General features: G+C 48.7%; 1 protein-coding gene and 1 long non-coding RNA gene across 4 annotated transcripts in view; one reads left to right on the top strand and one right to left on the bottom strand.

Moving 5' to 3' along the window:
* CLSTN2 (calsyntenin 2) overlaps positions 1–26,790 on the bottom strand; it is a 609,330-nt gene that overhangs the window by 45,019 nt on the left and 537,521 nt on the right. The gene's annotated exons all lie outside the window — the stretch shown is intronic.
* LOC147577191 (uncharacterized) lies at positions 7,386–12,909 on the top strand. Its single transcript, XR_015240005.1, has 2 exons — positions 7,386–7,928; positions 12,402–12,909. It is a non-coding gene; the product is annotated as an uncharacterized LOC147577191 (long non-coding RNA).

Raw genomic sequence — 26,790 nt, 5'->3', positions numbered from 1 at the left:
CAGAGACCAGAGACCAGAGACCCGGGGACACATGTTGAGGAACGGTAGGTAGCAAAGACGATGCCAAAGGAGGTTGTGTTGGGAGTGGGAGGGTACTCCAGGGTGAGTCGGGCCATGGAAGCCTCCCACTAGAGAGGAGGAGAAAATCAGGCTGCTGACTGGTCGGTCCAAATATCCTCTAAAGCGTGCAGCCCCTGGCACATAATAGGTGGGAGGCAAAAGTATCTCACGTTGAATTGCTGCACTCAAACATTCCTGATTTCCTGGAAAAACCAATCCGGAGCTGGCACTGTGGCCCTGTAAAGGATATCTGCACTGGGAGGCGGGTGGCGGGGGAAGAAGCACAGGCACCCAGTATGGAGGGGTCAGGCTGGTCTGGGAAGGGCCAGGGTGGGAGAGGAGGCCACAGGGATAGATTGGGAAGTGAGGCCCAAGGATCCGAGGTGCTTTTATTCTTCAGGCAGTAGGAGGTGTGGGGGAGTTGGGGCAGGGGGGAGGAGGATGGTAGTCATAACAACAATCAATCCTGGAACATGCTTCTCCCTTTTGAAGAAGCTTTTCATACTCCTTAGGCTAGTGAATCCTCGCTGCAACCCGATACAGGAGGAGTGCCAGTTTGACACAGGCACCTTTACAACATAAAGGGAGAGAAAGGATATGGTTTCTGATGTCGAGGAGCGGATGTAGGGAGTTAGGTGTAACAGGCACCCCACCCGGGCTTCCACACTCAGCCTCTCGTGTCTCTATTTCACACACAACCAGTGGCTCAGCTTCGCATACTCACCGCCGAATCAGGGTCTGGTGCAGACACTTACCTCCTGAGTGATGGGCTTGTGTGTCAGATTGTCCCCGAGTGGCCCACCTGACGTGCTACAGGCACTTCGGACGCACGGGGTGTCCAAAATTGAGCCCAACACCCCCCATGCTCCAGTCCCCCCTTCGCCCCCTCCTGTGTCCCTGCCTCAGCAAGCGCTCCTCATCCTATGTATCGTCCAAGCCAGAACCCTGGGCATTGCTTTAGACTGCCTCACTCTTTCCCCCCCTCTGCCCGCGTGCTGCCAAGTTCTGATGACGCCCCTCTCATCCACTCTCCTCTGTCTACCTTCACTCCCGCTCAGAATTTACAACATGCACTGGAGGGGGGGAAGTTGAGGGAGTGCGTCTCTGACAGGCTACTGCAAGAGGGAAAGCACCTGGGCCAGGGGAGAGGCCCATCTGCAGCAGGGGGATGGCCGGAAAGGTCTGGTGTGAGTGTGGGTGGGCAGAGCCTGCAGACTGCTGGTGGCCAGCAGGCGGCGCTGCGCTCGGGGAGCCAGAGAGAGACAGCCAAGGAGGTCGCCGGTGGGAGTCGTGCAGGCCAAGCCTGGGGAGAATGGGCCAGGGGTCACACCCGCTTTAACAACTTCTGGGGAAGCATGTTGTGGGCTTTGGGAAAATAATTGAAAAATTTAAATCCTGACTCCTTCACCTGTAAAGTGAGGATAATAAAGAGTACCCAATCAGAGGGTTATTGTGTGAAGGGAGCTAAAATAAAGCATATACAATGCCAAGCACGTGTTTGCAGCCTGAGCAGATATGCAGACCCCTTTCCTTTTCCAAATACATTGAGATGCTGCATAAAACAGAACAGCGATAATGACAAAACAGAACAAATAAGAGAGTTAGAAGTCCTTAGGTATAAAAAGCAAACAAAACCCCCAAAGCTGCACCTGACTGTTGTTGGAAGCAAATGACTGCGGAGGGGCTATGGCCCACCCTTTCTTCTTTTTTTCTTTTAATTTTTTTTAATGTTTATTTATTTTTGAGAGAGAGAGTGAGACAGAGCATGAACGGGGGAGGTCCAGAGAGAGGGAGACATAGAATCGGAAGCAGGCTCCAGGCTCGGAGCTGTCAGCACAGAGCCCAACGCGGGGCTTGAACCATGAACTCTGAGATAATGACCTGAGCCAAAGTCGGGCGCTCAACTGACTGAGACACCCAGGTGCCCCATGCAGCCCACCCTTTCAGCCGTCGTTTCAAAGCCAGTGGGAGAGAGGAATGTAGACTCAGGTCCTTCACCTGGGAAAACTCGACCTGACACGTCTGCATAAAGCCTGCAGCTGCAGAGGGGCCATCTGAAGCCTGTGTCCTGGGACAATGGCAGCCATGGATGGACCGAGGGAGGCAGGGAGGAAGTTGGACAACGGCTCTGGAACAGGTCACCTCTGCGACGTTAGACCCGCAAGCCTGCTCTGTGCGTGTGCATCGGCTCCAAATGTACACAGCCTGCCTGATGCAGAAACCTGGAACTCAGACGCAAACTTAACAACGCATCCACAAAGTCTCTAGGCCCTCCACAAAGACATAGTCGGAATCTATTCTACATATGCTCACCACCCAGGGCTTAGGCAGGACAATTCCTGCTGGCCTTGAGCTCAGGGTTAAAATTTACAAAACAAAGAGGAAGCGATCCTTTGTGTGTGAGAGAAAAGGCAGACAAAACAAATGATCAAACCCACATTCAGGGAACCACAGAAAATGGAGCAATTAGAAAGGAAATAGAGGAAAACAGGTCTGAAAAAGAATCAAAGAAAAATTCCAGAAACAAAAGACATAGTTATTGAAATAAAAATAAATCAAGAAAACTGACAATGGCATTAGAGAACAGGCTGATAGATGAGATTAGAGAACAACGAGAATTTGATAAAGCAACAAAGAGGTGTATGGATTCTATGGCTGATCAAAGGACATATTCCAACAGACAGCCTGACAGATGTGTGTGGGGAGGGCCCCCCCTAGGGGACCGCAGGGGGGCTGGGCTCCTGAGGACCTCTTGCATCCTGCCGATGCATGTACTACTCTATTGTAGCCCCTCGCATTCTAGAAAGCCATTCTTTACTTCCACAGCCCCCTCCTGTGACAAATTAGAGGACAGTGGACACACAGAGCCCCCTAGCCCCCGCCCCACAGGACATGTTTGAAGGGCAAGTCAAAACCAAACTTCCCTTCCTGAAACGGAGAGTGATTGAACCAGGAGTGTTGAAACCATGCAAATCGAGTTCTCACTGTGGACTTGCAAGGCCCTTTGGCCTCAGGCCGCTGTTTGGGAACATTTAGAAAGATGAGGTTTTGGTCACTGCCAAGACCAACCTCATGCCAAAGCAAAGATGCCACTCTTATTTGCAGATCTCTTTAAGATCTTCCCAGGAGGTTGCCTGCACCTCCAGACTGGCAGGGAGAAGTACAGTGTGTTTTCGGGGAAGGTGATTATGACAGCTCAGAAAGCACCCGCTGGGCCTTCTGTCAAAAAGCAATTGCTGACTCAGGGCGGTGGAGCCCAGGGGACCGGGAAACATGAAAGGTAGCTTGTGTCAAAGAGACCACCTCCATTTGCAATTTGGTTGAGCAACATTTGGGCCAATCCCCAAAACAATCCTGAAAATCTGTCCTTGCAGTTTGTGCCGGGAGCACGTAAATCAAGACTTGCTCGCACCCACGATTTAAACTCGTCCAGGGGGAGAGAAAACACACCTTTATTATGTGCTGATGATATGCCTGGCACCATGCTATGGTTTTTGCGTATGTAATTACGATAGGAAAAGATAAGAGAAAAAAGGCAGAGAGGGTTAGGACCTGAGGTCCCTGGGTGCGGAAAAACACGTAGTTTGGAACAATGCTGGGCGTCTCTGACCACAGCAACCCCCCTGGGGTGTAAGGTTCCTCCTAAGAATGTATCAGACACCATCTACCCCCCTGAGGTTCCCGTCAGGAATTTGACAAAAGACCTAACTAAAAATAAGTAGTAGACCACAAAGCGTATGACCCACAAGGAATGATGTGGCTACAGACCACCGCTCATGCAATGGAATCGAGCCAATCAGGAAGGGACAGCCCTGCACCTAGAGCCATCCAGCCAATAAGGGTGGAACCTGAGAAGGAATGATGGGGAAGGGAAGGGAGAGACGACTAGAACCTTATAAAACAAGGACCCTTGCCTATAGTCACGGGCATTCCCTTTCGAATGCCCCCTCTCTGTAGACAGCTTTCACACCATTCTTCCTTTCTGATCTTATACTCTAATAAGCTTTCGCCTGCTGCTCATTTTGTGTCCACCTCTTCATCCTTCGAAGCGGCGAAACAACGAACCCCCTGTATTGAGGTAGAGAATTCCGCAACATAATCAGCTTCTTGGATCAGCGGTTCGTTCTTCCCCACCACAGCCTTTCAGCAATGCCAGTCAGATCTCCCTTCCCCACCTCTGGAGGACAACTCTGGGAAGATCCCTTAACTTCCAGATCTTACTGATGGATGGCCTCATTTTTACGTGTTAAAATGGTACTTCAGTTAGTCTCTCGTCCAAACCAAAGCTTCTCTCCCCAGCCTGGATCTGACCTGCAAACTCTACAAAGCCCCATGGAGGTAGGGTTGGCAGCTTCATGGGAGAGCCAGATGCGTGGGGGCAGCAAACCTGCACATGAAGTGGGCATTGTACATTCTGGGTGCTGGGTCTCCCGCACGAGTAAGCAAGAAGAATGGGGCCAACCAGTGGAGATGAGGCCCCTCTTTGGCCATCACTCGGGAAAGTGTGACCCTTTCAGGCTTCTTTCCCAAGTGGGTATTTTGTAAAATACGGTCCTGCAAGATATATCATGAACAATGGGGTCAGGGTCAAAATTAGAAAAGCTTCATGTTACACAGTTAATCAGGTTTCTTCTAGCAAGACTCCACGGACCAGTGGTTCTCAAAGTGTGGTCCCTGGACCAGCAGCATCGGCACCAGCTAGTGTTAGGGACTGGATGTTTGTATCCTCTCCAAACTCATATGGTGAAACCCTAATGCCCAGCGCGAGGTCTTTGTGAAGTAATTAGGTTGAGGTGATGTCATAAAGGTGGGTCTCCCCTGGTGGTGCTTGTGTCCTTATAAGAAGAGGAAGACCGGAGCCCCTCTTTTTCTCTGCTTGTGAGGACACAGGAAGAAGGTGACCTTCTGCAAGCCATGAAGTGGGTTTCCACCAAGAACTGAATCTGCTGGCACCTTGAACTTGGACTTCCCAGCCTCCAGAACTGTGACGAATAAATGTCTATTGTTAAAACCACCCAATCTGTGGTATTTTGTTCTGGCAGCCTGAGCGAAGTCACCAAGGAACTTGCTAGAAATGCAGATTCTCCAGCTCTACCCCGGATCCAATGAACAGAAGCCCTGCAGGTGGGGCCCAGCAGTCTGTGTAACAGGCCCTCCGGATGTTCAGACAAGTCAAGTTTGAGACCCTTTGCCTCAGAGAATTTAATACGCTAATGTGGTCGATAGACTAGTCAGTTTAGCAAATTTGTTCACCGCGTTTATCCTGTTTGCCTGTTAGGCGCCTATGAATATCACCTGAAACAAACAAAAAAATCTCAGAAGACGCATGCTGTGAAATTCATTAAGTTCGCAGAACACATATTAACAGAGTACCCACTGTGTCCCAGGCAACTTCCGGGCACTGGGGATGTGACAGTGAACAAAACAGGAAGATTTCTACCAGTCCCTTCCCACTTTCCAGCGTTTGCCCTAGTCTCTCCCCTCCCCCACCGTCCCGTCCGGTCCCCGACTGACTTCCCTGCCTCTGCTCACACACCTTGGCTGTAGCTCTTCCTTTTGAGCAGTAGGATTCCCTTGCCCCCAAAGCAAAAGGCCTCTCTTAAGCTTGCCAAGCTTTCTCCTGCCTCAGTTGTTGCTTCCAGGACGTGCCATCGAATTCCTCAGGGGATATTTTCCTCATGAATTTACTGAACAGCTGACACCTGTCAGGGCCCCGGGGCGCGCACTGGAGCTGCGGAGGCAGGCCAGGAAGCACATGTCTTAAATTTGACAATTAGGAAAGGGACGATTTCTCCCCAGGTGTGCTTTCCCTGATCATAGTCAGCTGCACAAAGACCAAACCAATGGCTCGCCCTGACACAGGAAAGGTGTGGAAAGCGATATGCTTTGGCTTGGGGCCGAGGTGGGTGCTGCTCCCAGACTGTGAGCCTGTCGCGGTTGGTACAGCGTAAGAGGCGTGATGGCCACTTAACAGTGAGCGCTTGTAGACGGACCGACTGACTGAACGAATGAATGATTACCGTAAAACCAGCCAAAGCCAGCGACACTGGAAATGGATCCTTTAGAAAAGGGGGACGTGGGGGCCCAGCTCAGAGAGCTGGAGCACGGTTCTGGGGGTAAAGCTGTGTCTGTGTCAAATACTTAGAATTCTGACAAGCTCACCAGGATGGCAGTCCAAGAGACAGGGTTGAGAAGGTCCAGCAAACATGGAAAGTTCTGGATAGAAGACGAGGCAAAGGAAGGAGGGTGAAGGTCATCAGAAACAGGGGAGTCCGGAGAAGACCCTGACGAGGGAAGGGCCCAGGCATGTCGCGAAGGCCTCCTCACGGCCTCTGGCTTCAAGGCCCATCCTGGGGGTACCTGCATCTCTGTGCGTTCCCACCAAGAGGCAGTGGCTTTGAAGAGTCAGGTCAGAGGAAATTTCAGCTGCACCCTCTTACCTGGGCTGGGACCTGGGGCAATTTTCTCAAACTTTCTTAAACTTGATGGTCAGTTTCTTCATCTGTAAAATGGGTAGAACACCTGTGTTGCAGGAAGGTTTGTTTATTCCGTGGATATTTATTGGTAGCAACTATACAGATCAGGAATTGTTCTAGGTGTTGAGTGTATAAAGTGAGCAAAAACAGACGCAGTTCCTTCCCTATTGGAGTAGACAGAAAATACTTGCATAAATAAATGTAATGTTCTAACTGAAAGAAATACTACACAGGGGAGGTACAAGGTGCCATATGAGCTCAAAGTTGGGAGATCGGAGCTAGTTGTGGCGGTGAAGAAGTGAGGGTGAAGGAAAAGGAGGCAGGTGAATGGGCCGGTGGGGGTAAGAAGGTTCCAGGAGGAGGGAAGGGCACGGACAGTGGCCTTGTGGTAGGAGCACCGAGGGGACGGGAGAGCTTGTGACGTGGTGCTGAGGACTTGGCAGGGCTGGTGTCATGGACGCGTCAGTCTCTGCCCCTCCTTCAGCCCCGCTGCCGCCAGCACCCCTTTGGGTCTACCCCAAACTCCCTGCCCCCAGATCACTCTTCCTGTGTCTGCAGACTGGTCTCCGCACGGCTCCAGACCCGCGGGGTGCCCACCTTCCACAGACTCAGCTTCACCGCTCAGCCTGAGCCTGGAGAGGGGCCTAGGACAGATCAACGCTGGGGCTCCGGAGCCAGGCCTCCAGGGTTCACGCTCTAATTTGACCCCTTCCTGGCTGTGTGATCCCAGGCCAGTCACATTCCCTCTTTGTGCCTCAGTTCCTTCATCTAGGCAATGGAAATAACAACAGTAACTACCTCCTGGGGTTTACACAAGTCCCTCACAACATTCATGGCACATACGTAATTTTACATTTTTTAAGTAGCCACGTTAAAAAACTAAAAAGGAACAGGTGATACCAGCTTTAATAATACACTCTAATCCAGGGGCACCTGGGTGTTTCAGCCGGTTAAGCGTCTGACTCCTGATTTTGGCTCAGGACATGATGTCACAATCGTGGGGTGTAGCCCCATGTCTGGGCTCAGGGCGGAGTCTGCCTGAGAATCTCTCTCCCTCTCTGCCCCTTGCCCACTCATTCTCCCTCTCTCTCCCTCTCTCTCTCTCTCTCTCTCTCTCTCAAAATAATAACCTTAAAACAATAATATACTCTAATTCAATCTATCCATTCATCATGCAACGTGTAATCAATCTTAAAATATAACATATTTTACATTCTGGTTTTCTTACTAAGTCTTTGCAGGGCACTGTGTACGTTACATTGTCAGCACACCTTGCTTCAAACTGGCCGGATTTCAACTGCTCAACAGTCACGCATGGCTAGTGGCTATCCTGCTGGTCTGGCCGGCCTTTGGCTCTGAGATCCATGGGGCAGGGCCTTGTCTGGACTCCAGGTATGTGGTAGGTTCTCGATAAATGCAGATTGCACACGTAAAAGCATGGATGCACGGGAGAACAGCAGTCATGCTCTGCAAAGCCCCCGTCTGCTCTCATTTGGCTTCTGTTACTGGGCACACAGCCTTTCAGCCATGATGGGGATCAAATCCTGGGTACCCAGTGCCAAATGACCTTTCCAAAGAGAAGGTGAGAGGTGCACTTACGGACCTAGAGGCCCAGAAGGCACCATTAGGAGGACCATGTGAAGAAAGAACGGTGGGGTGGTGAAGATTCGTGGGAACAGGCCCCATCCTGGGAGCCCTGGGCCTTCTGCCTGTAGGCAGAGGGAAAGGGGAATGGACGGAAGGCGAGGGGGCTTCTCCCAGAAGGGCTCTCTCAATTTCCTAGGACCTTGGCAGGAGAGGCAAGAGTTGGCAGAAGGAAGACAAGGTGGGGGGACACTTTGGTACAAAAATGTTCCTTTCTGTGCTTAATTTCTCTTCTTATTCCTTATTAGATAAGCAGCAGTGAGCAGTCACACATCAACCTTTTCACACTCAGGGAGGGTGACATTTGTGGGCAGCTGCTGAAGGACAGGGTCCCCTGGTGCCTACAGGGCCCAGAGAGCGGTGGGGGCTCGCTTAAGGAGCCCCAGCTTGTTGGCGGTGGGGCTGGAGCCCAGAATTCCTGTTTCTCATCCTCAGGCCTGTGCTTTTGAAAGTTATCTCCTGGTGAAGATGAGAATAAATCATAAGCTCTTTGAAGAGGACCCCGGTATATTAAACAAATAGGTTACTGAGATGCAGTTAACTATTCACTAATGTATTTGCAGAAAATTAATTTTTCATTCCGCCACTCAGAATATTGAGCCCGGCTGTTCATAAATACACAGTCTGACTCCTCCTTGCAAGTTTAAATAAAAAAAAAAAAAAAAAAAAGGACTCTCCCAGTGGATATCTTTAGAGAAACATAATTATAATTTAGTTGACAGATCTCATATCTCGGTGCTGGCGAATAAACCTCCCCTGAATAATTCAAATAATAAATTCTGCCCCTTTGGAAAACTGAGCCGATCCTGAATGGAATTGGTTAAGTGCTTCCATCTCCAAAGACACAGCACGTGGCAGCCAGCAAGCACGTCTCGGATCTCCCTGGGCCCTCCTCCGGTACTGGCTCCAGCCACCAGCCGCGGGGCCTCTGTCCCTCCTCGCCTTCGGCCACGTGCCTACCTCGACTGTCTGTTAGCTCTCTGGAAACCGAGACGAGTGTGCATCCCACAAGGAGAGGCTGAACTTCCAGCGTTGACCACCCCCCCCCCCCCCCCCCCCCCACACACACACACATGGGCTTCTCATGCTGATCTTGTTCTGGTAGCATTTGGAGTGCCTGGGTGTGATTGAAGGCTAATGTTAGCAGGCCCAGGTCATCGTATGACATCACTGCTCCGGAAGAAATCTGTCCCAGCCACGTGTGGATCACCTGTTCCCCTCGCAGAGCAGTTTCTGTAGAAAGGCCTCTTTGCAGTTCGCGGGGGCCTCCAGGGAAGGCACGTGAATAGGTTATCTCTGCTTGGAATTCCCGGCGAAGAAACCGGGTACATTCTTGGAACTATAAGTGAGTCCGTGAAGTCTGGGAGAACTTGTAGAACCTTTCGGGAACAGTCGCAGGCCGAAATTCATTAGGACATCCAAGATCTTAAGGCCAGTCTGTCAAGGATATTTGCCAAGTGGAATTTTCACCCCTGGCTTTTGGTCTCATAATAAAGCTTTGGGAACAGTTTAAAATCCAGCAAGAGCCACCCTCCTCCTTCCCCCCTAAAATAAAGCAACCCAAACAAACACAAAAATCTGACCAGCACCGACCTTCCCTTGCTTTGGAGAGACGGTGGGGTAGTCTGACCAGCTCCATGCCCAGGCTCAGTGTGGACTTCTGAGAGCTGGTTAGGTGCCACGCATGTGTTGGTTCCAAGCTTCAGCCTGATGGCAGATGTCAGAAAATATATACGGCCCTCTACGTTAACTGAGGCAAGTATGTCTCATTCATCCTGGCTTCTGTCAGAGCCACAGCGTTCAGGGACCAGGTTTTGCCACATCTTTGAAGAAGACTGGGAAGGCCTACATCCACGACTTTGTGTTGGCCTTCGTATTAGTTTGCTCGGGCTGCTGCAATAAAGCACAACCCCCTTGGCTTCAGACAGCAGGAACTTGTCGGTTTTACAGTTCTGCAGGCCAGAGGTCTGAGAGCAAGGTGTTGGAGGGTTGGCCCTTCTGTGGGTTCTGAGGGAAAGTCTGTTCTGGGCCTATTTCCTGGCTTCTGGTGGCCACAGGCGTTCTTGGCTTGTGGGTGCAGTCTTCCCTCCTGTCTTCACATGGTATTCTCCCTGTGTGTTTGTGTCTTCACACGGCCATCTTCTTATAAGGACACCAGTCATATTGCAGTAAGGGCCCACCCTACCCCCATATGACCTCATCTTAAGTAATTTAATTTGCAACAGACCTATTTGCAAATAACGTCACATTCTATTATTGGACATTAGGGCTTTAACATCTTTTTTGGAGGGATGCAATTCAGTCCGTAACAGCCTTCTCTTGGTCCCCCCATGTTCTCACCGTGCAGGGGTAGGGGCATAGAAAGTGCTCAAAGGATGTGTGCAGTATTCTATCCTATCACTCACCACGTCAGAAACTGCAACGGGGCAACCTAGAGTTACCACCATTCTCTGGTGTGAGGAAAGAACACTCTTTGAATCCCGTATGATAATAAGAGTAAGCTGTTATATGTGTTCAGGAAGTGCTATTTCATTTCATTTCATTTCATTTCATTTCATTTCATTTCATTTCATTGAGCGAGAGATGTGGGGCTTGATCCCATGACTCTGGGATAATGACCTGAGCCGTAATGAAGAGTCGGATGCTCAACTGACTGAGCCACACAAATGCCCCAGGAAGTGCTACTTTTAAAAGGAGAATCCCTGGTTAAGTAACACAATAATAAAAGCCTCCCATTAAAGGTTCTGTAGACCATATTCATTCATTCATTCATTCATTCACTCATTCATTTATTCATTCAATCAACATGCACAGAGTCTGTTGTGCACCAGACATCTGCTCTACGTGGAAGAAGCAGAGGTCCCATGCAGGAAACTTGGAGACTTGTTTCTGCCAGGCGGGGCCTCTAAGGCTCCTTCTTCAGTGATCTGGCAGAAGTGGGGAGATGCTCAGACTTGAGACCACTTCCAAAGCAGTTATTCGAACGCCTGAGTGTGAGTACTAAGAAATCTCTATCTCCAACTATCTTTACCTTCGATTCCTGACCTAAAAACCATTGTAAATTGGGGCATTGGGAGACTCTTGTTCTAACATTTAGTCTCAGCAACAGTTCCTGACACAGTACTCTTAAGACCTTGGCAATTCTCTGCATGATAGGAGCATCTGACAGTAAGCCCCTAAATCCTTTGGAATTTCCTGGGCAATAGAAGCATCTTTTGTCCCAGTGAGTCGACTCTGGGTGGGCTCCTGGATGGGGGTCAGTCATCAGAAAGGCCAAGTCATGATTGGAAGCTTGGAACTTTCAGCCTCCCCTGTGCCCCCCTGCCATCCTCTGGACAAGGAAGAGGGGCTGGAAATAGTAACCCGCCATGCCTATCTGATGAAATCGCCATAAAAGTCCCAACAGTATGGGCTTCAGGGAGCTTCTAGGTTGGTGAACACATCCAAATACAGGAGGATTTGCCCCCCTACACTTGGGATCCGTCCAGACCTCGCTGTTCTTTATCCGGTTGCTCATCTGTACCCTTTCTCATACGCTTTATTATTTAATAAGCTGATAAATGTAAGTTAGCGTTTGCCCGAGTTCTGGGAGTTGTGCTAGCAAATGACTGAATCCAAGGAGGGGGGTGTCTTTGGAACCTCCGATTTGTAGCCAAGTTGGACAGAAGTTGTGGGTAATCTGGGCACCTCCTACTTGCTTACTGGCATCTGAAGTAGGGGTGATCTCGTGGGACCAAGCTTTTAAGCCGCAGGGTCTGCGTGACCTCCAGTTCAGTACCAGCGTTGAACTGGACCGTGGGACACCCAGCTGGTGTCTCAAAGCATTGCTTGATGCGGGAAAAATCCCTCACATCTGGTATCAGAAGAATTGTGAGCGTGGCGTAGGGAGAGAGTAAAGGAGACGCACACAGGGGGTTTTCTTTGCACACACTGAGGTTCTAAGGCAGTGTTTGGATTTATCTGGTAAGGCAGGTGCGTTGTGTAGAAGGAGGGAAGGCCGAGGACCGCATGTTCTCCAGGCCTTCGTAGCTGCCCTGCCTCTCCTGTGGCTCTTCCCGGGGCCTGGATGAAGGAGACCTACCATGATGCCATGCACACCATGGGTCCTCAGTCCCTGTGTGAGCAGAAGCTCTCCCTACCAACCTGCTAATAGAGCTGAGTCTCAGACAATTCTTTTCTCCTCTCTCCCAAACTCTTGGATAAACATTTTGTTTTCTTTAGTAGGAACCTTCCTTGATGAGTTGCATTTCCCACGAAATCCTGGGAGACAGCCACCCTGAAGTCGCTCTCACCATGTGGGCAGAATAATCACCCCAAGGATGTCTACATCCCAACCCCTGCAACCTGCATGACATGTGTTACCTCACATGGTGGAGGGACTTCCCAGAAGTGATGAAGTAAAGGATTTTGAGATGGGGAGTTTTCCTGGAGTATCCAGATGGGCTCAGTGTAATCACAAGTGTGTTTACAAGTGAGGGAGGGAGGCAGGCGGGTCAGAGAAGTCTGGAGGTGGTAGAGGCAGAGGCCGGGGGGTGTGAGTACTGACTTTAAGGATGGAGCCCAGGACGGTGGGCGGCCTCTGTAGCGGGAAAGGACAAGGAAACCGATTCTCCCCAGAGCCTTCCGAAGGAACACTGCCCTCCTACACCTTGGTTTTAGTCCCGTGAGACCCATTTCAGACTTCTGATCTCCAAACTGTAAGATAATAAATTTGTGTTGTTTGAATCTACTAAGTGTGCAGTAACTTGTGCGGTGACAATAGAAAACAGATGCACGCATCTGAGTCCACGCTCCTTGCGTCTCCAAACACAAGATGTCTTCACCGTCATCTTTTGGTTCTACGTGCCATACTTACACATGCCTCTGTTTCGTGCCCTCTCCAGCTTCTCTGAGGTCGCCCGCCCCCCAAATCAGGCACAGAGCACGCTGACCTCTCAATCTCCTCAGTATTTTTTTTAAGTTGATTTATTTATCTTGAGAGAGAGAATGAGAATGAGTGGGAGAGGGGAAGGGAGAGAGGGAGAGAGGGAGAGAGAGAGAGAATCCCAAGGAGGCTCTGCACTGTCAGTGCAGAGCCCTACGTGGGACTCAGTCCCATGAACCATGAGATCATGACCTGAGCTGAGATCGAGAGTCAGACATTTAACCAACTGAGCCACCCAGGTGGCCCTGAGTCCCCTCCGTATTTTGAAGGGTGTTTCGCATTATCATATCCCATGCCCACTTGTAGATGAACAAATAAGAAAAAGTCACACCTCCTTAGATACTGAGAAGGGCTGGTCTGGCCACGCAGAGCAAAACTGGCTACCTAATGCATCTCCCCAAAGCTAGAGTTCCCCAGGAACTAACTGCTGCTTAATAAGGCTCCTTTCCTGAAATGACGCAGACCTCTGCATGGAACCGCGTGCTGCGGCATGGGGAGCTTGGCAGCTGGCCTCTGTCCACCCGTTATGCAAACATAGGCCTCTGCACCTGCTGCTGCTCAGCCTGTCCAAGGTGTTTCATTTGCGACAAGTCTTTCCAATTAGTCATGTGCGGTTGCCTTGGGCCCCAGGCAATTCCTAAGCCTGAAAGATGTGCTCTTTGAATTCTTTTTTTTTTTAATTTTTTAATGTTTATTTATTTTTGAGAGAGAGGCAGAGCGTGAACAGGAGGGGCAGACACACACACACACACACACACACACACACACACACACACACACACAGAATCCGAAGCAGGCTCCAGGCTCGGAGCTGCCAGCACAGAGCCTGTCACAGGGCTTGAACCCACAAAGTGTGAGATCGTTACCTGAGCCAAAATTGGCCACTTAACCAGCGGAGCCACGCAGGCGCCCCTGTGCTCTTTGAATTCTTTGAAATGCCTCCCTAGGGAAAGGCCCACTTAGGAGAAGGCTCCCATCTTAGCATCTTGCGATCATTACCACCTCTGTGTGTACAGCACTTTCTCCTCTGCTTTGCGCTGCTCCCTGGGCTGAGAACTTTCCAAGCGCCGTCTTATGTATTCTTATATATTTGCGGGGGCAACTCTTGGAAGTAACACTATTCTTCACCTTGCAGAGGCTCAGAGAGGTTAAGTAACTTGCCCAAGGTCACACAGCGAGTTTGTGTCTAGAGCCTCACTGCAAAGCCTCACTGATCACTGTGAGCCATCAGTCAGCAGCAGCGTGTCCTAGCAGCACAGCCATCACCCGGGAGCCGGTCAGAAACTAGTTGCAGACGTCACTCTGACCTTCCGAATTGGCATTTGCAGTCTAATGAGATCTCTAGGTGTTCAGTGTGCATTAAGGTTTGAGAAGCTCTAAACCATTATGTGGTATGATCACCCAAGAAAGAAAAAATTAAGCACGTATTGGATGAGAGCTTGAATAGCGTGTCTGGGAAGGATTCCTGCAGGTCGAGTGAAAATAGGCTGGAAGGCCTTGGGAGAGGCAGATGAGGCCTCTGGAAGCATTTCATTTAATCCCTAAGCATCTAGCTGCTCCCTCCTCTCTGCCCCTAGCTCTCAGACCAGACAGAGGGGGCTGCTCCCACTGGTTTGCTGAAGGACTGACACAGATGTTTGTCCTTGTGTGGTGGCCATGGGAGCCGATGGCCTGCAAAGGGCATTAGAGCTATCGGGACCACTCTTGCAAACATCTCAGCCTTAGGAGGAAGGAGTGGGAATTCAGGCAAGCTAGCTAGTGTGAAGGTGGGAGGCGGGCGGGGAGGGAGAGAGAGAGAGAGAGAGGGAGAGAGAAAACAAAAGCAAGGTGGGGGAGGGGATGGGTTGACTTGGGGAGGAGGGGCCTTGTGCACCAGAGGAGGTAAGTGAAGGGCAAGTGCTCTCCACAACCAGGCTCCCTCCAAACAGGGTCAGGGGGCCCTCCCCATCCCCCCCCCCCAACACTCACTTAGAAGTGAGAGGAGTGAGATTGGTACTTAATCACTATCCTTACTGCCTTGGAACTCATCCATTTAGATCTTATTTATTTATTTGTTTGTTTATTTTATTCCTCCTTCATTCCTCATCGGATTTAGAATTTGTATTGATAATAGATACTTAATAACCATCATTAATGGCAACAGCACTGATCACTTTCCATTAATGAAATAATACTTATTATTTTCAAAGTACTCCACAGAGTCCCTGGGAGGACAAATGGGTGAGTATTGTACGCGTTCTACAGAGATAAAAGTAAGGCCTACAGAAGTGTGACTTCATCGGAGGCAGCTTCTGGAGTAGGGGACCGGGCCGCAGCCCAGTTCTCCTGAATTCTAGACGCCATCGCTTCCTTGGCATTCCCTCCAACTAACCAAATAAACGTGAAACCCAAGCCAGCAGTAATGACACAAGGAGATAGGGAAACCGAATGACTCCATAAAAATCTGCTCTTTCTCTCCTTTTCCTGCTTGTGTTCTTGCTAGGACCCACATCCCCACTTTACACACGTCTCAGAAATAGTGTATGTCTTCGTTGTAAGGGACAAGCAGTTCATGATTTCTTTGGAGTCTTCCAGCAAAACAGGTAACATCTAAGGAAGGGCCAGGCGAGGATGAGCAGAGGAAGCCATCCATGCGCATTTCAGATCACCAGACCTAGACACCGCGATGCCAAGACCCCTGGCTCTAAGCAATAAGTGACTTATGGAGGACACCCGGAGGCTTGTCCTTGTTCTGACTGGTTCCTGGATGCTTGAGAGAATGCATACACCAGACCACAATTGTCAGTGAAAACCCCACGCCCTGAGCAAAGACGAGACTCTCCTTTCCTTTCTGAGTCTTTCAGACGCTCCGTCTGCACCTGCACCCTCTCTATACCTTCAAAAACTCTGTTCTCACTTCCTGCTGGCTCATGTTTGACTTCTATCCTGCACAAAGCCAAGGACCCTCTTGGCTAGTCCTGTGGGTCCTCCCCCCCACCTCCCGGGCCCTTGGACCTGGCCTACCTGCATCAACAGCACTGATCAAATGTGGGCAAAGAGGAGAAGATGCCACAAGCTGATTCGGGAACATTTACCCCAGTGTCATACTTTAAGAGTATTGTGTTAAGCACGATCCATGTTTTATAGCTTTTTTTTTAACATATATTTTTGAGAGACAGAATGAGACAGAGCACGAGTGGGAGAGGGGCAGAGAGAGGGGGGGGACACAGAATCCGCAGCAGGCTCCAGGCTTTGAGCTGTCAGCACAGAGCCCGACGCGGGGTTCGAACTCATGGATTGCGAGATCATGACCTGAGCTGAAGTCAGCAGCCCAACTGACTGAGCCACCCAGGCGTCCCAGCACAATCCACGTTTCAGATTCACACTGAGAATCCTGCTTGAATGGTTTACTCTGGTTCCATGGTGGGACTGCCTACATCTGTTCGAAAGTTTTTCTCTCCTTCACACATTCTGAGTGTTTTCCTCATTTTCAAGTCTGTCTTTCTTCTGTGGACACATATATATGTATATATGTTGCTTGGTTGTTTTTCTCAATTCCCAGATATTTTCTGGGTCTTTAAACAATTACCAGCGAGGCTGGTTTGGAGACCAGCCTCTAATCTTCAATTAGGAGAAATGCCTTTCGAATGAGTGGGTGAATGAGGGGATGGTTATGTCTGGAATCCCGGGGGATCAGAAGCTGACGCTGAATTCCTGAACCCCTCCCTGGGGGCCCCTAAACCGGAGGCTCTCTGACTCCCCATGAAATGCCCTGATTTTCACACCTTGCTCGCCCATCAATGGGAACCTTTGTTTTTACAGGGGTCTTAGATGTCTGCACCCCATGCAGAGTGAGGGGGGAACTTCAGGTGCCTAGGCATGCTATCAGAGATGCTCGGTGACAAATATTCAGAGATGGTGGGATTAGAGTGCCCGTGACACCAGGGACAACTCCGCCAGTGAGCAGAGCTACCCTGCACAAAGATCAGCCTCTCTCCCTCTAAATGGTGTCCCTGCATCCTGGGTCGTAGGAGTGGCTCAGCACTCAGGTGGCTCTCTGTTTCTCGGGTTGCAGTTCTCAGGCCCACAGCCCAGAAAAAGAAAGAAAAGAACGCCCAAGCCGAAGGTGTCCTCCCATGTGGTTGGCTAGCCGTTTAATTACAAGGTCCCATCAAACTAATTACACTTTAAGGACCTCCAAGACATTAGGTAATTAAAGGCCACCTTGCTGCCAGGTTCCAGAAACGCAGATTGTTTCTGTCGCAGTCAGTAGATGGGCCATGTGAGTCACGCAGTGAAGAGGTAAAGCTTGAGACCAAGAGTGAGAGGGATCTGGAGACAGCAGATTCTCTAAGGGCTCAATATGGGCTGACGTTTTCAGAGTCAGAAAGCTATTTGAATTTTTTCTTCTGGCAAAATCCATCAGGATAGAAAATCTGGTTTCCTCATCAGATTATATGACTGAGCCATAGCTGCTAAGAGCTGAGTTATGTGAAGATGAAATAAGGTAGACCAGCTAATGCAGTGTTGGGTATACAGGAAGTGCTCAATAGATAGTTATTAATATAATATGATATGATATGATATGATATAATATAATATAATACAATATGATATAATATAGTGTGATATAATATAGTGTGATATAATATAGTGTGATATAATATAATATAATATAATATAATATAATATATAATACAATACAGTATAATTATAATATAGTAATTGTTTGCTGTTTGGTTTATGGGAAAAACATTCATCAGTGCCCATAATGCCAGACACAGTGCTCAGTGTTGGGGATTCCAGGGACATGCTGTCCTTGCGGATCCTTGGGGTTTCCAATGACAAATGTAACCCAGGCTTAGAGGAAACACTTCAGGAAACAAAAGCCTTATACTTGGTACGAGACGTGACAGCTCAAGGCCACCTTGTTGCGTAAAGAGAGGTGGTGACAACAGCTATGGGTTCACCCTCAAGCACCCACTCCAGCCACTCTCAGGGGCACTTCAGGGAATAAAAGACATGAGGTGCTTTGAAGATACGACTCTTACTGAGAGACTGGATTAGCACACAGAAAATAATTGTTGAATTTTGTATATGCCCTGGCCCATCCAAAACATATCGAACATGGTCTGTGAGGATAAAGTCAGTAGATAATTTTTTTTTTTAAGTCAGGAAATAAGAAGCCATGGAAGGGAAAATGTGGGTAGGAGAGTCTCTTAGACACCTCTCGGGCCACCTCACATCTGGGCACCATCTCTCTGTGGGAGGAGCGGGGCAGAGGGCATGGCCACGGGTTGGCTACAGCTGACATTGTGGTAAATAACTCTGCGTGGTCCATCCAAAGCCCCAACCCGATGGCCCCTTACCCTGCTGTGGGGCTCCCAGTTGTCTCTGAGGCATAAGGCACAGCAGGACAAATGCCATTTAAACATATGGGGACACGGACATTCCTTGGGCAAATATTGAGCTATTGGGGGACAGGTGCCAGTGGACAAATTCTTCTCCTTTTCTCTCCTCCCATAAGACTTAACAGCTAGTTACCACTAGCTAATATTTGCTTCGAAAGAACAATCAGCTGAACTTGATCACAAGCAGTGCACAGCTTGATACCACACCCTTTTTATTTATGTCCCTCAATCCCTACCTCACTCCCCTTTCCCATACACACATTCCCAGGGATTGCGCTCCTCATTATAAAGGAGAGACCCATATACTTTTGCCTCAGACTTTGCTTTCTAGGGACTCAGGCGAAGACAGGAAGTTAAGATGAAGTGTGGGAGGGAATGTGTGTGGCCTGCCCCCTAAATGTATGTGGGAAGGGTCTGTTCTTCAGCAGAGGGGCAGCCAGTCGTTCCAAGCTGTGTAGCAGCCAGTGCAAAGAGGAAACCTGATGTGTTATATTGTCTTGCCACGCCCACAAAAGGAAAGGATCCTTTTGGTTAAAGAGAAGCAGAGCTCTTTCTTATACTGAGTCCAGACTGAAATCTCCCTCGTGGGTTCTCAAAAGGAGGCATTGTGTGATGCAGAGACCTCAACCTCACCTTTTATTAGTCTAACAATGAGTTTTGGGGGCTGGCTCTTATAACACCCTTCGACGTGGCCTGAAAAATGAATCATCAAGGTATACTCCAGCAAGAGCCTAGAGCCAGAGAGATTGTGTTTGGTTAATATCAAGGGTTTTGAACTGGTGTGGCTTGCCGTATGACTCCCAGTTCTGCCACTGACTACATGTGTGACCTCAGGCAAATTAAACTCCCTACGTCTCTGTGTCCTTCATCTGTTAAATGAGTCCTGATAAGGATAAATAAAATAATGCATGAAGAGGGCTCAATATGACACTCAGCACATAGTGAGTGTCCCGTAGAAATTACTATGGATGACACTGTTCTGAGACAGTCCCTGGAAGGAAGTCCAGGTACAGCATGGTTCTCAGATGATCTGTCTTAATTCACAGGTATGTGTAGAGTATTTTGAGGTGTAGCTCCTATTTTTTTTTTCACCAATGAGGGTCTCTCTTTGATTTCAAACATTTCAGGCTTTGCATACAGTTGCATCCGTGGTCTGAGAGAATAATACAACGACTTAAAGCTACTGTTTATATTTATATGAATATATTATTTTATTAATGATCATAGCATTTGAAATCCAAAAAGCACATGCAGGCTATGTGTGCAAAGTACTTGGCAGGGCAAATTATCCAAGAAGACCCCTCAAAGTAACCCCTCAAAGTGTTCCATGGTTTGGGGTTCCCAGAGCCAGAGATCTGATCTTTTGGTCTTTCAGTCAGTTTGGAGAACACCTGTACTCTAGGCTGTTTGGCTTTTTTGCTTTTACTGGCTACAAATGCTAGTACAGAATACAGAAATGAAATACAGGGAAAAGAATATTGGGAAGGGCCACGGTAATCACAGGGGTTCCTAAAAAAGAGGCCCTAATTTCTCTTTTCTCTCCCCTTCTTTTCTTCCTTCCCTCCTTCCTTCCCTTCCCCCTCCCTCCCTCCATCTCTCTTTTCTTCCTCCTTCTGGCCCAACCACCCTTCCTCCCTTCCTTTTTCCTTCCCTCCCTCCCTTTTCCTATTTCATTCTATAAATACTCTGTGCCAGTGACTATGCTAATGCTGGAGATTCAGTGGTAACCACACAGAAGAGGTTTCTACCCTCATAAGTAAAGCTCAAAGTTTGTAGGGGAGACACATGGTAAATGAATAATCATACAAATAACTGTATATTTTAGGTTGTGACAAATACTTTGAAGGAGGAGCACAGGAAGTGACAGTTTTAATAGCGGGTCCTAGAGTCTAGGAGTCTGGAAAGGCTGACTGACAACAGGTGGGCAACCCCTGGTGGAGAGTGTGCTTATGGATATGCCTCCTCCTCCTCCGACTGCCATGATGGGCATCGTGATCCACAGCTGGGGTGAGGCCACCCTTCATGGGTGTGGGCACAAGCCCCTGGGCCTCTCTAGGAGGTAACGCGCTGTCATGGAAAGGGCACAGGATTTTGGAGAGACCCACTCAGGAGCGGTGTGGCTTAGGACAAGCCTCTTCAGTGCTCTGAGCCTCAGGTCTCCCGTCTGTGAAATGGGGTCACGATTCTTCTTTGCAGACCATGGTATGATTAGAAGAGCAAACGCAGGCAAAGCCCCTAGAGAAGATCCTAGCATCGAGGCTCAGTAATGTTCATTCCTTTGACCCTCTTCTTCCCCCTTCTGTGGTATTGCAACGTGGTGACGTCATCTAGCCCTTGCTACACTAGGAAAAGAGCTTTGCCAAGTGCCTCTGTGTGACCCCTACCAGACCTAGCTTGATGCCTAGTATAAAGCAGGTAGCCACAGCGGGTGCTGCTCACAAAATATGTGATGGAGGAAGCAAACTTGTCGCAGTGCCCTTAGGTTCCATGACTAATGCTACAGTTCTCAGAACAGCACGACAGAGATTCCAAACAGACCCTGTAATACATGTAAATGATTCTCCACCATCCTAAATAATAACACAGATTTAATTAAAAAACACTTTAAAGACATCCTCTCAAAGCCGCGGCCCAACCCTCTGTTCCTTTATCAGACTCTCAATTTGCTGACTGGAGTGTGATTTTTGCTGAAACCTCTGAATGGCAAATCACATTTTCATCCCGAAGTGTCAGAGATAAAGCCATGTGAGAGAATGGAATAATTAAAGGCCAAAGAGGTAAACCCAGCGAGGAGTGCAATAGGAAACATGAGTGAGCCAATGATGTTCACAGACTTCGTTTTTTTCCCTTTTGCTGATTACACCAAAGGTCTCGGCTGTAAATTAGAACCGTGTTCTCCTGAAATATTAATCTTTGTCTTAAGTGGAAAAAAAAAAAGTCCATGGTTGATTGTTATAATTGAAACTGCTGGTAAGTGTCCTTGGAAGAGGCAAGTATGGTCTGTCAAACTCTTTGCAGAATATTCTTTACATGGTGGGAAGCCCAAGCTTGCACTGGGAGCTGACAACAGACAGGGAACCCTGGTGGAGAGAGCCCAGGGACTTGCCTCCCTCCTCGGACTGGCGCGATGGGCATCATGATTCACAGCTGTGGGTAAGAGGTCACAGGTGTGGGCACAAGCCCCTGGGCCTCTCCAGGAGGCAGTGAGCTGTCGTGGAAAGGGCACAAGTTTTTGGAGAGACCCATTCAGGAGCGGTGTGGCTTAGCACAAGCCCCTTCAGTGCTCTGAGATTCAGATCTCTTCTCTGTGAAAAGGGGGTAGTGAGTTTACCTACAGAGTCCTGAGCTCTTCCCACCTCCATTCAACTTCTTCCATCCATCCTTGCTCCAGCATAGACTGGTCGAGCCCCCTACTTGGAGCCTGGTGCTGCTCTCTGTGGCTGTGTGGGACACAGCAGGAAGACAGACAGACAAGGTTCCTGCTCTCATGGAGGGAGTTCACACAATCACGTACACAAGTAGTTATGGAACGTAAGCCAGCGTTGTCCATATTGGTACTCATTCAACCAAATTTCCTTGAGTGAGGTGCAAAAGGCCAAGGTCACGTGGTTGCTGAGGTGAGTGACTGCTTACCTCTGATGGGGTAAGCGCCATCTCTGATGTAACCCTGTATGCCTAGCGCCTAGCACAAACCCGGAACAGCACACGCTCAGGAGAAGTGTATTCAATCAAGAGAATCTGCTCTGGGGCTAGTCAACGACAGCAACCATGTCTTATCTGCCTCTGCATAGAACATTCCAGAATAGGTTTTAAATTCGTTCAGCCAGCATTTTCTGAGACCCACTCATTCCCCAAATATTGTACATGTCCTTTAGTGAACACATGACTGAGTTTCTGTTGGGCAGACAACACCGAGTGCAACTTCTGGGTCCAGTTTAGGAGAAACTGCCGAGCAGTTTCCCAAAATGGCTGTACCAGTCTACATTCCCACCAGCAGTCCACAAGAGTTCCGGTCTCTTCACATTCCTGCCAAATCTTGGTATCGTCGTTTTTCTTTCCTTTTTTCATTCGGGTGGATGTTCAGTAGAGCTCGTTGTGGATCTGTCTTGCATTTCCCCGATGTCTAATAAAGTTGAGCACCTTTGCATGTGCTTACTGGCCATTTGGAGAATTTCTATGGAGTGCTTTTTTGGGTCTTTTGGAGGGCCAGGAGTTTTGTCTGCTTTGCTCACTGTGTATCCTCCGGGTCCAGAACAATGCCTGCCACAAGTAGGCACTCACAGGAAGGATTTGTTAAATAAATGTGCAAATCCACTTACTTCTACTATCATTTCCTTAATAGTTTTCTTTAAGTCAATTCGCTTTTACTTAAATTAAGTGACTTAGGAAGGTAATTGTATGTCATTCCATAGCTCTGAAATCATGGTTGTAATGTGCAAGTTCCACTTTTTTCTGTTACAAGTTAAAATAAATGGGCAACGTTTAATTTTTTAAAAATTCATGTATGTGTTTTGAAAGATCTCCCCCTTCATATCACTGGTGATATATGAGTACATCCCAAATTAAATAAATGGATTCCTGTGAAACATTCAAGTGCCCATTATATGCTGGCTGTGGCTAGCTCTCCTGTACACCAGCGCTATGCAAGCTATGCCCGCAGACCCAGCACAAGGGGGAAACGGGTAGTCGGACAATGTGCCCGGGCCAGGTGGCAGTGCTGCGGCCTTTGTGATGTCTTTAGAAGGACTGCCGAGGTGAGGTGACTGAGTGGACAAGAGGCTGGAGGGGTGCCAGATTGGCGAGACGCACAGAGACGTGGGAAGACAAATTAACACTTGACTCCAGTTGTGATATAAAGTCTGGTTTTTTTCAATATTTTAAGAGGCCAATTGTGCTTTACCCCACAGATAAAAAGCTTTAAGTGTGTGAGGGACAAATGACTTGCAGGGGGTTAAGACTGCTAAAATCTTATTAAATGAGCAGGCTTTACATGTCCGGCCTCTCTCTCCCTAGATAAGCTGCTGGTAGATGACGTGTAGAAACAGAGCGAAATGAGGAAGGCTCCTGGCTTCTTTGGTCGGCCATGTGGGAGCCTGCACCGGACGTCACGGCCAGCCAGGCTGGCCTGTGGCAGCTTTGCAAGGTGCGGGGTCTGTCGTGTGGTGACTGAGCTGATGGTGCTGCCAATGTTCAGCCCACAACACTGCTTGATGAACAGGCTGCCCACGACCTAAAGGTAGGAAGTCACAGAATCCTGCCCTCAAAAGCTGGCCGCCTGCTGGGAACACTGACCTAGGGGGTGTACCACAATAAGAACTGGGCCTGGGCAAATGGCAGCGGGGATGACAGCCTTCTCTGTGGCTCAACCTCGGTGTTCTGGAATGGAAATCAGTGGGATGCCCCTAGTCTGAGTGCTGAATGATTCCTCAGGGTTGCCTATTAGCTGCCGCTTCTGGGGATGAGCATCTAACACCCAGGCACCGAGGGGCATTTGTGTTCAGTTCTGTCTCCAGTAGGAAGGGATCCTTCCTTCATACGGAGATGTAGCCACCCCTCGCATCTCCATGGAACTGGGGGGGGGGGGGTTGCATAGACACAGAGTCACTGGTATGGAGCCCATGCAGTCCACAGAGCAGATGCCATGGCTGCCATGCTTGCTCGCTCCTGCCAGCGTGCTGGGCTGAGCAGCAGAAGGAAACAAGGTCTTGAAGAGAGACTTAAAATTTTAGTGTTTTGAGACTGTGCTGAGTCAAGCCTTAAGCCAAGGGAGAACCTTTGTAATGGGAGCAAGGATCTCAAAGGTTCTGGAGCTTTGAAGCCTTGAGAGCCTGTGATGCCCAGAGAAGGCTCTAGTCAGACTCTCAGAGCCACTCTACTGGATGCTTGGGGAAGGCTTCTCTCCAGCTCCTTAATGCAGACAGCTTGGAGGCAGAGCTACGCTAGGTGCGATGTGCTGTGTTAGCCATGTTTAATCCTCCCAACCCTGTGGGGGAAGTGCTATTTTACCCTGGCTTTACAGGTAGGGGAACTGAGGCACAGTGAACTTAGTTGCCTTCCCCGAGGCCATACAACCTTGGTAAGTCTGGGATTCAAACCCAGGAAATTAGGTTCCAAAATCTATGCACTTAACAACTAAGCCAGGCTCCCACTCATGGCCAAGTACACCAGAGGGGATGGCTCCTTATTTCCAGAAAGTTCTCAATTCTAGAAACCTCTAGGACAGATTCAAACTGGCTAAGCCAAGACTGATCTCTAGTGGGGGCCAAAAAGGTAAAAATGAGGATAATAATTAAAAAATGCAATTTATTATCACCTAGCATGAATTAGGTGCTCTATGCATGTATCTAATGCTTATTAACCCACTTTACAGATGAGGATGGGAAGACTTGGAGGAGTTGAGTCACGTCCCTGAGTTCCCACTGCTGGAGGGTAGCCATGATGAGATGTGAACTCGAAGTTTTCGGCTTAAAGCCCATGCTCTCGCTTCTACATACTTTCCTCTGCCCTCATGAAGCTTTCTATTTTCCCCAAGTATTACCACATGTACGGCCTTCCTTCTTCTCCCATGGGCATGTGAATATAAAGGCTTGTTTGTCACTGAGGAAAGGGACTGCTGGCCTCAGGATGCCCCACCGCCCCCACCCCTGCAAGCCCGAGCCAATTTACACTTGGCCGTTAGCATCCCCACCATATTGGGTATTCTCATTAAAAGCAACTTGGCCGTTTGACTTGGGTAAAAATGAATTAGAAATCTGTGTAATTTATAAATTTATCATGTGCGTTTTCTGTTGCTAACCCCTTTAACTCCAGACCTGGGCTGTCTGCTCCCACAGACTAACTACCTCTATCTGTCAGGGACACACTGCCTCCCTGGAAAAAGAGTGCAGATTTGGTTGAAACTTCAACTCTTCTGTTTACCGGCCACTTGGCCAAGGGTGAGTTGTTTTTAACCACTGCTCAAAGCCACAGCTGCCTTACACCTGAGGAATGGGGCCGTGGTGCCTGGCAGGAGTTAACTGAGACACGGGGGCCTTGGAAGCTGTGGAAAGTAAACAGCAAGGTGCCAGGCCTGTGAGCGGTTCCCCCACTTGCTGCCCCAACCAGCCCGACGGTGCCTGGGACGCCCTGAGTCCTCAGATGGGCCAGTGTATGGTAGGTGTCCTTTCTGGGTGCCTTGTTCACATCAAGGCTTCTGCTGCTGCCCAGGATGGTTAGGCCACCCTTCCCTGCCAGCCCTGATCACAGTATTTGAATTACCTCTGTCTTCCATGAAACACTAAACTCCTTCAGGGTCAGGATCAGCTCCTGCCCCACTCATCACCCTGGCACCTGACAAAGGCTGCAACACACAGTGGCCCTCAACACACGCTGCTTCCTTTTACATGACTTCTTACGATAACGTAAATCAAGATGCAGACGGCCACGCAAAAAAAGTGTAGAACGGAATGAACTATTAGAGAGTGAGCTACTTTTCCAGCCACCCAGATGCCCTGCTTGTGTCCACACCCCCATGCCCCACCCATCCCAACCACCCTCCTGCCCCAAGCAAGGCCCACTCTCCTGACCTTTACAGCCTCTCTATAGTTTGACCACTCAGATCTGTGCCTCTGCACATTATAGTTTTTTCCCATTAAAAAAACTAGCTTGTTCCATTTCTTTTTTTTAATTTACAGATTCCTCCTTGATTGCTTTCTTTTCCTTACAATTTAATTGTCAAAAAGCCCAGGACATCTGACCTACAGAGTTACCCTATCTGGATTTTGTTAATTGCATACTCACATGCAGTTTAAAAAGTAGCTCCTGCAAATAGGCAATTGGATCCAGGCTCAGAATATTCATTTTCAACCCTAAACTTGGAATTAGCTATTTCTTCAAGAAATCCTGGTTTCTTTTAGTACAAATGATATTTTAAGACCACAGTGTGGATAATCAGAGCAGAGACCTGTCATAGTTCTGTTCACCACTATATGTCCAGTTCCCACCATGCCAGTGCCTGGTATGGCATAGTAAAGAAAGAAAAGTAAAGTAAAGTAAAGTAAAGTAAAGAAAAGAAAAGAAAAGAAAAGAAAAGAAAAGAAAAGAAAAGAAAAGAAAGAAAAAAAGAAAGAAAGGAAGGAAGGAAAGAGAGAGAGAGGGAGGGAGAGAGGGAGGGAGGGAGTGAGGGAGAGAGGGTGTAAGGGAGGGAAGAAGGAAGGAAGGAAGGAAGGAAGGAAGGAAGGAAGGAAGGAGGAAAGAAAGAAAGAAGGAAGGAAAGAAAGAAGGAAGGAAGGAAAGAAAGAGAGAGAGAGAGAGAAAG

Source organism: Puma concolor, chromosome C2 (assembly GCF_028749965.1).
Source record: "Puma concolor isolate L17-30 chromosome C2, mPumCon1.1.hap2, whole genome shotgun sequence".
Classification (NCBI taxonomy): domain Eukaryota; kingdom Metazoa; phylum Chordata; class Mammalia; order Carnivora; family Felidae; genus Puma; species Puma concolor.
This window is presented reverse-complemented; position numbering and strand designations above follow the sequence as displayed.